The sequence below is a fragment of the Crassostrea angulata genome, chromosome 4 (assembly GCF_025612915.1).
Source record: "Crassostrea angulata isolate pt1a10 chromosome 4, ASM2561291v2, whole genome shotgun sequence".
Classification (NCBI taxonomy): Eukaryota; Metazoa; Mollusca; class Bivalvia; order Ostreida; family Ostreidae; genus Magallana; species Magallana angulata.
The window spans coordinates 17,278,788-17,291,690 of NC_069114.1; the positions used below are offsets into that span (position 1 = coordinate 17,278,788).

At 34.6% G+C, this 12,903-nt stretch overlaps 1 pseudogene; it reads left to right on the forward strand.

Moving 5' to 3' along the window:
- The first annotated feature begins 1,411 nt into the window (after positions 1-1,411).
- Positions 1,412-3,991, forward strand: LOC128182124 (uncharacterized; annotated as a pseudogene).
- The last annotated feature ends 8,912 nt before the right edge of the window (positions 3,992-12,903 follow it).

Genomic DNA, 12,903 nt, shown 5'->3' on the forward strand with positions numbered 1-12,903 from the left:
CTCCAAAATCAATTGTATCATCGGTCTAAAAATTGCAAAGATGAAATGTGGTATATGTATTAATGCAATTTTTTTCATTACATTTGCAGAAAAAAAATTGCTATATGATTTATTACTTCTTTTTCGATTTTGAAGTGAATAAATCGAGCAATCAAAGTACTAGAAGACGAGAGATAGCATCAAATCGTGCTCTTAATTTCTGATGTGGAAATAAATGCATGCACTGTTGTCATAAGCGGTAAAACTGTGGGACAGAACGTGTAATTTTAATTACTGTTTCACACATGCCACAAAATAAAACACAACAAACGAAGATATATTTTGTTTTGATAAAAACAACAAATCTGCTGATTATTATTATACTTACATACCAAAGTATTAGCATTCTATTAAATGAAAAATTTCTGACCAAATAGAAGGAGATTTGTTTATTAGGTCGTAAAAATATTTCTTTATAAGGCATAACCTTAGAGAGGAAGGGAGAGGACGATCTACGTTACAAAACTTGTTCCCAATCCCTACTGTAAATAAGTACAATTGAAATATGTTCATTCAAATCAAAAGTTGCATTATGCTTTCCAAAGAGGGATAAATCGGTTAATGTACTCGATTATTTGCTATTAAGATTTTCGTAAATTATTACATGCCTTCTGGAAATGTTGGTATTAAAACGTGGACTATATGTATATCTGTGTTATTGTGTAAAAAGGAAAATTTTAAATTAAAGAAGCGATTGAGATTTTATTTCAAATGAACGATGTCATTTTTATCATATGTTACATTTTACCATATTGCTAAATTCAAACAAACCATCGACATGAATGGGAGGCATTTTAACTGTGGTAAAGGCCTGTCCCGAAACACAGATTATTCTAAGCAGAGTTTAGTGAAATTAATACGATTTAACTAATCAGAGTTAAATCCATTTATCAAAGGGAAATCATGTTTAGATTTCATCATATTAACATTTTATTTTATTATCAACTCATAAATCTAGGCACGTATTTTCACAACTATTATTCTCACAATAATATGCGCCTCCTGGTATTAGCCTTACCATCGGCCTTAAATTTTGGGCTATTAACCAAACCCGTAACGTCATTTTGTACTTGCATCAGTCATCCTTCAAAAAATTCAAGAGGTTAGACGTGTTTTTGTTTTAGGTTTTGTCAACCATTTTGTAATGTTGGTTATGCCGTCGTTTTGTGTACATTATTTTGTTACGACAAATTCTTATTACAAATTCTTAATTCTCTCAAACCTTTCAATCGCCGATGACAATTTAAAGCTTAGATTTTTTATGGATTTAATCGGTTCGTAATACGGCACAAGTAGCCATTGCTTCAAAATAAAACGCTGCACATGTAGCAATTGCTCGATCGTTCACGTGTTTTCCAAAACATCCGACGATTCTTTGTTTTATCTTACAAAATTTATAAGTGTTGATTTATTCTTTTTATTTTTAATGAGTAAACTATGCCAAAGAGGAAGGTTCGAGAGGCCCCGCCTACACCACGTGCAAAGCCGCGCGACCGGAAGCGAGTCGCAACAGACAGCTCTGGCTCTTATGGTCCCCAGCATAGTGTGAATCTGGTCGATCTATCTGGCCCCCACATAATGCGAATCTGGTTGATTTCTCCACCTCGCCTAACCTAAACAGGGAAACCATGTCGACCCAAAAGCAACCACCAGCGCTAAACAGGGAGCAGTTGGACGAGGTAACACGGGCAGTGATTGCCGCCATGTCTTGTAGGGCAAAGACCTCTCATCCCCAGAATGAGATGACGCAGGATGCATCCGCAGAGTATCCAGGTACTGACATTCTACCCACACTAGCCATAAGTAACAATCAAAAGTCTCATGTGCAAAGTTACCATAATGACCTTGGGCACAATGTTCGAATAATCTTAAGCTAAAAATAGCTAACGGCGAGAATGTTAACTTGGGGCTTTTAGTCGATCGCACTAATGAATCTGATCCTAATGACGATACAAAATACTTCTCTATGCAAGGTGGCAACATTACCTTGTCATCCAAATACAAACCCAAGATTATTACTGATATTCAGGTATGGACTGATGCAGTTCTGGTATATGCCTCTATATATGTCCTAGCACACCCTGAGTGCAGTACAGCTTTATTCAAATATATGTGTAATAATTCCGGATATTTTAGGTTCGGCCCAGACCGGGTTTTTTTTTTAGTTCCTTTGTTTATGTCACGTGATACAAGGGTATAAATACGACACTGAATCAGCTGTCGGCTGCTTAGAAGATAATTAGCAGAACAGAGAAGGCTGTGAAGTATAATAAAAAAAAGGTATTGTGTCAATACAGTGGTCGTCCGTTCGTAACGGCATTAAGTGTTTTTGATAGGCCATTGAGAGGTTGTCCTCTTGGTACTGTAGGTTAGGCATTGCAGTCGTTTTGGCTTGTCGGTGTGTCACAGTAGGCTTTCCTCAGAGAGGCTAGCCATTGTTCTCTATAGGGGGTGATCAGACTGCCGTCCAGGCCGTTGTGCTCACTGTCCGTCCTGAATAAGGCAGCCTACAGTGTGCACAGTGGTTGAAGGGCTACCACATATACTGTCCGTCTTGAATAAGGCAGCCTACAGTATATGCGGTAATCTGAGGACGGTCAGTCATTTTAGCTGAGTGGTTGACCTCAGTGGAATGTCACTGTGGGTGTGTACTGTCCGACCTGAACAAGGCAGCACCAGTACATCACACACAGTGTCAATTATATATATTTATTATACCCTTGTTTTGTTTGTAAATATTCTAGATTCCCTGAAATTACTTGTTGATTATTAACCTAAGTAAGGTTAGGCTATACCAATCATTTTTGATAATCAATAGAAAATCATTATATTATAAGACGTTGTTAGTGTACACCCAAAACCCTGGAAAAGACCAGGCACGAACCCTTCCCCTAACAGTACAAGTAGCTCGGTACGTTACACATGCATACTATCAGGCTAGGGGCTAGTCGTGCAAAAGCTCTCAGCTGGAGAGATTATGACATACAATTCCGTTTGAAAAAAGAATGTAATCCAAATATGTCATTTCCTGTTGTTGACCAAGAATTGTGGCTTTTATATATGTACAGCCCATTTGGCTGTTCAAGGGCCTGTGACACAAAACATCCCCCTTAGATATTATGAATTCAATTATAAAGGTCAATGCAACAAAAGTGTATGTCAATACAAGCATGAGTGCATTTTGTGTTCTTTAAATCACCCCTATATCAAATGCAGACGCGGTTCAGGTTCTGATTCAACTTACAGGCCAAAAAGCGTTTCAACATCCTGGCGCCCTCAGTTACCTAGAATGCAGTCAACCACGTCCACCTATGCTAGACCTGCCCTTCCTCAGCGTCCCAGAGCCCCCCAAGCAACCCACCAATTTAGACCTTAACAGCATTGCTCACTCTCCGGTTAATGTCCTAAACTTAAGTAAATATCTCGCTCACTATCCAGATCAACTAGCTGCTTTTAAATTACTACAGGGTTTTACATATGGGTTTAAGCTTGGTTACCAGGGTCCACGGATTGCATCAGACGCTAAAATTCTTAAATATTTGTACTGTTTGCAGCGGGAAGCTATGCAGGCCGTCAGCGAGGAACTAATTTTGGGAAGGGTTGCGGGCCCCTTTGTGTTTTCACCATTTCCTAATCTCAGGTTGTCACCGGTGGGCATGGTACGTGTACCTAAAAAAGATGGTTCATTTGGACTCATTCACTTCCTATCATACCCATCTGGATCTAGTGTAAATGACTTTATTGACAAAAGTTTGTGTTCAGTCAAATATTCCTCTTTTAATGAAGCCCTTTATATGTTAGCTAATCTAATAAGAACTTCAAGAATTAACTGGGTTGCTGAACTTCTGTATTCGTGCTATCCCAGCTGGTAGGGCATATGTTAGAAGGTTGTATGATGCAACCTGTGGGCTGTCGCGTCCTTTTCACAGGCGTAGGGTTACTGAGGAAATGAGAAGGGATATTGACACTAGTCTTGGTTAATGTTTTTGGAAAATTTCAATGGAGTTACATCATATAGATTGGTCAATTAATCAAATGATTTTGATCTCCAGTTATATACAGAAAGTGCAGGTAATGCTGATTTAGGATGCGGGACGGTTTTTGGTCATCAAATTATTTATGAAGAGATATGCTATGACGTTCAGATTGACTTTTTTCAAAGTCACTGCACACCATTACTAGCTACCCAAAAGATCTGTTTATGTGAAGTCAGAGCCAAATAGGGATAAGTGGTTAGTATATAAATGCTCTGAAAAAAAGAATTTTGCATGATCCAATCTGACCTTGATATTGAACAACAAACATCAGTGAAAATTACTGCACACCCTTTGATCACAGACACTCTGTGAGTAAAGTATGAGGCAAATTGGATCAAAGAAAGAGAAGATATGGTTCGGACAAGGATTTTCATAAAATTGCTCTATGACCTTTACATATGACCTTGAAACTTGGTTCCAGATCACTGCACAACCTTAACTTAAAAGCTATGTTTACGTGAAGTTTGATCCAAATAGGTTAAATAGACTGTATATGGTCATAAAAAGAATTTTTGCGTGGTCTGATATGACCTTGACCTACAAATTTCATCCAAGGTCACTGCACACCCTTTTACCATAGATACTCTGTAAATGAAGTATAAATCAGATTAGAGAGGAGATATACTCCGGACATACTGTGAAATCATTTTTATTCGTGAGGCTCAATGTTTGTTGGTAGCCAGAGTGTTCCTGGTTCGTTGGGATGTAATTTCGTTGGTAGTGTAATCGGGAAAATTTTAATGAATATTAAACATAAGCTTGTATATAGCTTCGTGGGGATGTATATTCGTGGGCGAGGGGGTTACAGGTACCCACGAAAGCCACGAACATTGGTTTTTCATGAACAATGATGATTCCACAGTGAGCTTCATATTATTCTGCTATGATCTAAAACATGCACTTGCACACCTTTACCCGAAGGAACTCTGTGGGTGAAAAAAAAAACCACAGACCAAGCAGCATTCATGTATATAATGTCAAAAATCTTTTCAAATTATTTACTTCTGCTGATACTGAAGCCGAAATGGTCTTAGAGTGTTATTGTATATAATCTCTATAAAGTATGTATTGTTTAAAAATCTTCTCCACTTCTGCTTATAATGAGTAGAAACTAATTGTATATTTGGGAACATTTAGAGGGTTTGAAAAGTGATTTACTATACTGAATTTTAACATTAAATCAAAAGTTATGGGTTTCCTCATGGGGTGTGATTTCTTGATAAAATGATTTTTCCTAATTAATTCTGACTTAATTAAAGAGGTTGGGTCAATAAAACCCTTATTTTTTTAATATGATTTCAAAATAATAAATTATTATGAAGTGTCAAAAAATCCATATATATTAGATGACTCTTTTAAACGTTGACAAATGTCCTACCTCTTTATACAGGGCTCTTTCTAAGACGACAATCTCGCCGTTTAAAATACTTCTTAAAACGGTGGTCTTACTTATCAAACTCAAATAGAACGTTTATTAACTAAGTATTATTTAGATTACAAGGTTTTCTTTTTCAACTCCGATAAAGATACTATGATATTGTTATAATATGTTATTATATATTAAATGACTCGTCCTTTAACAATACATATTATTTAAGTGTTGATGTGTAATCATTTGTGTTGCCAATCTTCCAAACTTTCAGAAATATCGTGTTATATGCATGTATTTGACATTTAAAGGCAAAAACAAATTTCCATAGATTGCAAAATAATTCCATCGACGAAACTAAAACTATTACTACATGTTTGTTAAGACAACTTTAAGCTATAATTATCAAAATTATAACAATATGGGTTTGAAGAAGAAACAAACAACGTGGTATTAGAATAACAAACAGGCTTTAAAAGATCAGGCCAACTATTTGTGTTGAATTTGATTTAAACATACGTGTCACACGCTACAAGATTCTATGCCTCCGTTTGAAAAGGAGACGCGTTGTGTTGACAGGCACGTAGCATCAGGGTGGCCGGGGGGGGGGGGGGGTCTTGCAGCAACTTTAATTTTACATATAAAAAAATTTGAATTATTATGGAGTTAGCCCACCTTCTTTTTTGGAAGTATGTAAAAAAAAAAATTGGTATGAAAAAAAGGAAATTAGGAGTGAAATTGAAGTCATAGATATAGATAGATATACTACGCCAGCCCCCCCCCCCCCCCCCCTTCCCGGATTAAAAAATTCCTTTTTTAGCGGGGATGAGTCTGCCCCCCCCCCCCCCCCCCCCCATTTTAAAAAACGATGATATGTGCCTAGTTGCACACGTCATCGGTTCATGTTACAGTAGGTACATGACGATTCGTAAACGATGTGATTTCAGGGTCATTGTTCTTAAAAACTTGGTAAACCGGGAGTTTTTTTTAGTAGCTTACCAACTAGTGGTAAATTACCATGGGTCAATCTATTCAGGACACTTAAAGACACTATTTAGTCAATATTTTGAAGCTTGACAACTAAATATGAGTGAAAAATATTAATATCTGTACTTTCATGTTGGGTATAGCGAAATGCATTTTTCTTAAACATTTATATTTGCAATGAAAATTTACAGTATATCTACAACAATTATTTTGTTTTATCTAATAATCAAGTTAAATTTTTATATTTTTTACCCTAGATATTCGTTGTCATTGATTTATTTTCAATATTAAACACATTGATTTCATTTTGTCCATTCAGACTAGTGCACATAGCATTTCGAAGACACCAATGTAAGTACACTTTAACGCAGGTATATTTACATCTATTTGGTTTTTTTCTCCTAAATTTCTTAAGAATACTGATTGTGATTCATATATAAAAACTAACAAAATTGAAACTAACCAATCTAACACAGGATATGTATTTTGCCTGCATTGCTTCGTTATCTTCATACATGCATGAATCACTAACTTTTAAATGACACAATAAGGCAGACGTATCGTATAGGATGTTCTAGTCAGTCCGTCGTAATTACTGTAAAGAGAAGTATAAACCCTATTCCCCGAAAACGAAATTGAAAATTATTGTATTGTAATGATAAAATGATAAAAAGTAAATAGTGTTTTTACCAGCATTATACTTCAAGCAAGAGTGAACTTTGATTAGAGAAACAAAGTCTATGGGCGAATATACTAAATCGGAACGGGAAAACCAAAGCAAAGATTATAAGACAATATATCGTATAACGTTGCTCTTCAATCTAGATTTATATTGCAACTTTGACATCTATTCTTTCAAGGCATGCGCAGGTAGCATCCGGGGGTACATACGAGGGTCAGTCAAAAAATACGAAGACAAGGTGGCTGTCTATCATATATTTTTCATGAAATTCATACTTAACATATGAATCTGTGCACCAACACTTGTGTAATTGATATGCGAAGTTTAAGTCCATTTGATGTAACAGTATTTGTGTTCAAGACAAGACGTCAAGATTAAACACGCACAGTTTATAGATATACCCCATCTTTATATTACACTTAGTCTCTTGTGCCTTTTTCCTTACAATTTAAAATGGCACTTAACATCTTATTTGCACACATTTGTTCGAGAATCATCAGTTAGTTCTTCAAAGTTTTCATTTTCTAACCGTCTATTTCTTAGTTTACAGTAGGGATAACCCTGAACGTCGGTCGACGTTACTTATTTTCTGACCAAATATTTACAGATATTCTGCTCTTTTGCAGACAGTTTGATATCCAAAATACAATTACCACCACACCCACAAAATTTATTACAGTTAAACACAATTTTGCAAATAATTGTTGACATATTTTTTGCACCATTGAGCATTTTCACAGCTTGTATTGACCTTTTCCTGAGTTGAATTTATTTTGTTTGTAATTCTCGTTGGACCGTGACGTCCGGCGACGTCGATGTTTTAGTCAATACTAAAGAGGACTATCCGTCTTTAGCTACTAATATCTGTTCGACAAAACAATATATTCCGTTATTATTTGGAACATAGAATAACATGACTATACTTAATTTGAGATTTCAATATTATTTGGTTTTAAGCCCAATTTATAGATATATTACTTTCAACATTATATAGTTTATTGTTGACATAACACAAATTTTGACCGTGCGCCGTGACCTCATTTTTGCAGGATTAGATTCTAAAAAATTCTTGGAAGTAAAGGAATTTATTAACTTTTTCCTAGCAAATTGTTTGAAACTATTGCTAAATTATGTCTACCAAATTTAGTAATGATATGACAAAAGTCTTCGTATTTTTTTTATTGACCCTTGTATTCTCGCAGCAGGCATTTTTCTTAATATTACATATAAAAAAATTGATACAGATACTCTTCCAAAACCTTGCCTGCCCTCTTCAATTTGTCAATCGTATATCTTTAATGTTGTTCCATCAATGAAATATGCCCCAAAACATGAGATGTCTATCAGATTGTAGACGGCTTAACGTTTGAAAATTATTTTCTCTCTGGAACAGTTTGAGCTGAATATATGATGAAAGCAAAAAATAAAGTTTGTTCTTTTAATGTTAGCATTTAAAAATTAAAAAAATTACGTAACAAATTACAAAAGTATAAAATTATCTTTCGTTTCCATCTCTTAAAAAGCTATCACACAATGGTCGCGATGTTTGTCAAACACATATGATGCTTAATGACGCAAACGTTTTAGTTATATACTTTAATGGCAATTAATGATATAAAACAAAACCAAGATGGAACCTAATTCTAATAACTAAATATAATGCTTTGACTTACTTCAACCAAAGAAAATATTGATGAAACCAAATTTTAAACCATGAAAATAAAATACGTACATGAGCATCGTCATAGTACTCGCTGTGAATTTTACAATATTTCTTTGTTCGCGTAGAGTACCAGCCATTGTAATTTCAATTGCAGTCTGTCCACTGGACTAGCTGTCACGCATGGATTTCTAGGGGGGAGCTTGAAATGTATGAGTTACTGCACTGTAGTTTTTATAGTAGTCAACAGTAATGATTTAGTTTAATTACATATAACTCGTTCCAAAATAAAAACAGAAAATCTTTTTGTCTGTTTTGAACGTTTTACCTCATAAAAGCACAAATATAAGCAAATCAAGACAGTTTAAGCTTTATTTTCCGCATAACACATCATAACACGTAACAAGAAATCAAGAAACTCTTCAGAATAGAAATTTACCCCCAAAAACTAACCAAGCTTCTCTGTATATATAATATGAAATTAAGAATTTTTAAGGGGGATATTAGGAGAATAAACAGTCAAAGACAAATGCAAAAACAGTTACTGGTGAAAGTGAAGCTTTGACATATCCTAAAAATTATACAGAATATATTTAAATTCTATTTACAATAAATTGTTATTTTCAAGAAAAAAATCTAATCGTTTTTTACAAAGTAAATTTACCCCCAAATACAATGCAGTTTATGCAAGCGATTAATCTGAGTAAAGTTCGACAATGGATTATATGTTACACTGTTCGGGCAAATTTACCCCCAAGATGAAACATCGTCTTTACAAATTTTCAACCTTAAAATCTATACAGGTATGCATATCTGTTGCAATTCTTTGGGGGTAAATTTCTCCCAGAACAAGACGACATCAATACAAAGTCGACGCGATATAGATATACAGAAAGTGACTGTGTTGCAATATCTTTGAGGTAAATTTCCCACAACACGACATCTATACGATCTCAAAGCCTTAAGTTTACAAATAAACAGAAAATAACTGTGTTGAAATTCATTGGGGTAAATTTCCTCCAACACAAGACATCAACCTTACAAATTTGAAGACTTAATGATAAACAAAAAAATGACTGTTTTACAATTCCTTGGAGTAAATATCCTCCAACACAAGACGCATCTTTACAAAGACAATGCCTTACAAAAAAAGTTCTGTGTTACAATTCTTTGGAGTAAATTTCCTCCAACACAAGACCGCATCTTTACAAAGTCAAAGCCGTAAATTAAAATCCTAAAAAATGACCGTGTTTCAATTCTTTGGAGTAAATTTCCTCCAACACAAGACCGCATTTTTACAAAGTCAGAGCCTTAAAAAAATGTCCGTGTTACAATTCTTTGGAGTAAATTTCCTCCTATACAAGACGCATCTTTACAAAGTCAAAGCCTTAAAAAAAATTCTGTGTTAAATTTCTTTGGAGTAAATTTCCTCCAACACAAGACCGCATCTTTACAAAGTCAAAGCCTTAAAAAAGTTTCTGTGTTGCAATTCTTTGGAACACAAGACGCATCTTTACAAAGTCAAAGCCGTAAATTAAAATCCTAAAAATGACTGTGTTTCAATTCTTTGGCGTAAATTTCCTCCAACACAAAACCGCATCTTTACAAAGTCAGAGCCTTAAAAAATGTCCGTGTTACAATTCTTTGGAGTAAATTTCCTCCAGCACAAGACGCATCTTTACAAAGTCAAAGCCTTAAAAAAATGTCTGTGTTAAAATTCTTTGGAGTAAATTTCCTCCAACACAAGACCGCATCTTTACAAAGTCAAAGCCTTAAAAAAGTTTCTGTGTTACAATTCTTTAGAGTAAATTTCCTCCAACACAAGACGCATCTTTACAAAGTTAAAGCCTTACAATTCTTTGGAGTAAATTTCCTCCAACACAAGACCGCATCTTTACAAAGTCAGAGCCTTAAAAAAATGTCCGTGTTATAATTCTTTGGAGTAAATTTCCTCCAACACAAGACGCATCTTTACAAAGTCAAAGCCTTAAAAAAGTTTCTGTCTTACAATTCTTTGGAGTAAATTTCCTCCAACACAAGACGACATCTTTAGAAAGTCGAAGCGATAAAAACAAACAGAGAATGATTGTGTTGTAATTGCTTTGGGGGTAAATTTCCCCCAATATAAGACGACATCTTTACAAATTTTAGGACAATAATAAACAAAAAAATGTGTGTGTTGCAATTCTTCGGGGGTAAATTTCCCCCAACACAAGACGACATCTTTACAAAGTCGAAGCATTAAAAATAAACAAAAAATGACTTTGCTGCAATTCTTTCATGCAGTCTCATGACAATGCGGACAGTCAACTTATTTACACTGGTCGTCTTATCAAAGACTGTTTTGGAATGCTTTAACTATACTTTGAATAAATGTAGTATTTATTTTTTTTTCTTTAATCGCTAAAAAGCTACATATTCTGTTTAACGATAATTTGGAGGGATGATCGCATTATTAATCAAAATTTAGCTAGGAAGCCTTTATGTAATCTCTGGCATTTCGGGTACATTGGTTCCTGTGAGGATTTAAAGACCTACACGCCAAGCTTTCACAATCGTTCTTTTTTGCGACACTCGGGAAAATATATAGCGTATAGAATAAGATCTCTCGAGAGTAACGTTAGATGCCTATATAAACTTATAATAATTATTGTCTTCCTATTCAAATTCCTCGAAAAATATCCACCCTGACGCGCTGATATCTTTTCACGAAAGTTGTTGCCAATAAATCCTTCCAACACATCCAGTCAGTATCTCATGAATATTCCGTGTCTGATATATATGTAGGTGTTCAACATATTAGTCCTGATACACAACGGTTGGGTCTCATTTTATCCGAAGTAACAGTCAGTATCTCATGAATATTCCGCGTCTGATAAACATGTAGGTGTTCAACATATAGTCTTTATAACTGGTCCTGATACACAAAGGCTGGGTTTCATTTTATCCGAAGTAACATGTGTTCCCCACTTCAAACCAATCCATTGTTTATTCAGCTACATGTACCTGATGAATAATTAAGATAAAAATTGACTATAATAGTGGATAGTTTGTATTTGTATCTGAGGAAAAGAAATATTGTATATTTTGTTTTAGTTTTAGTTACTTTTAGAACACAATCAGAATATAAGATTTAATAATTTCACATGACTTGATTTTTTAATTGCTTATTAACTTTTTTTCTGTTGAAAACACTTATTTTCAAAGATTTGTGGCAAATCGATATGGGGATGGGGGGGGGGGGGGGGGGGGTTGGATGGGGCTCTATACAAGTTGACAAACATACGAAGAATCATTTGATTAAAACTATTCGAAATTCTAAGCATAATTATTTATTTGAAACTGCAACAAATTAATGTGCGTTGTGTATGATGGATCGATGTATCAAATTGTATTTAAATGTATGATGATTTGAATTTCCGCGGCCGGTTGTTTATTATCTTACTTTAAAATTATTCAAAATTATTCATATCATCGTGGACTTGTATTTTTTTCGTTTATTATATAAGGGTATACACACTATCTCCAGCTTTTTCCTCATCTCTCAAATAATAAATATATTAACAGGTTTTTTTCTAGAATAATATCCTTCATTCTTTGTGTATTGAAAGCTGAAGAAAATAGCTGCCATATCGAAGTATTTTTACAGCTTTGAAAACTAAACGGCTGCATAGGCGCTCCCCAGCTAATTTTGTAAATGAAGAGTGATATCTATTTATGTATCTTTACCCTCTATACTATAAAATCAATAGTACAGAGGGTAGACATATATAAATAGATACCGTTCGTCATTTACAAAATAAGTGGGGGAGCGGTTACATTTTTGCAGCCGTTTAGATCTTATAAAGCGTTATTCCGAAAGCGTAAACAACGCTTAGAAATATTTATTTGTTATGATGTAAGATTTATTATATTTTCTAACGAGCGCTTTAAAATAATTTACCTGCAAGCTTTTAATCAAACTGACAACGGTTTTGTTCTAGTTCGAGTTTCAATTTAAAGTTCCTTCGAATTTAACATCCGCTGTTTTAACAAGTGCGCACATACATGTACATGTATAGTAATAACCTTAAAGCGGGAACAAGGGTGAGAAGTATTTTAGATAATATTCAGTTACGCTTTTTGTACA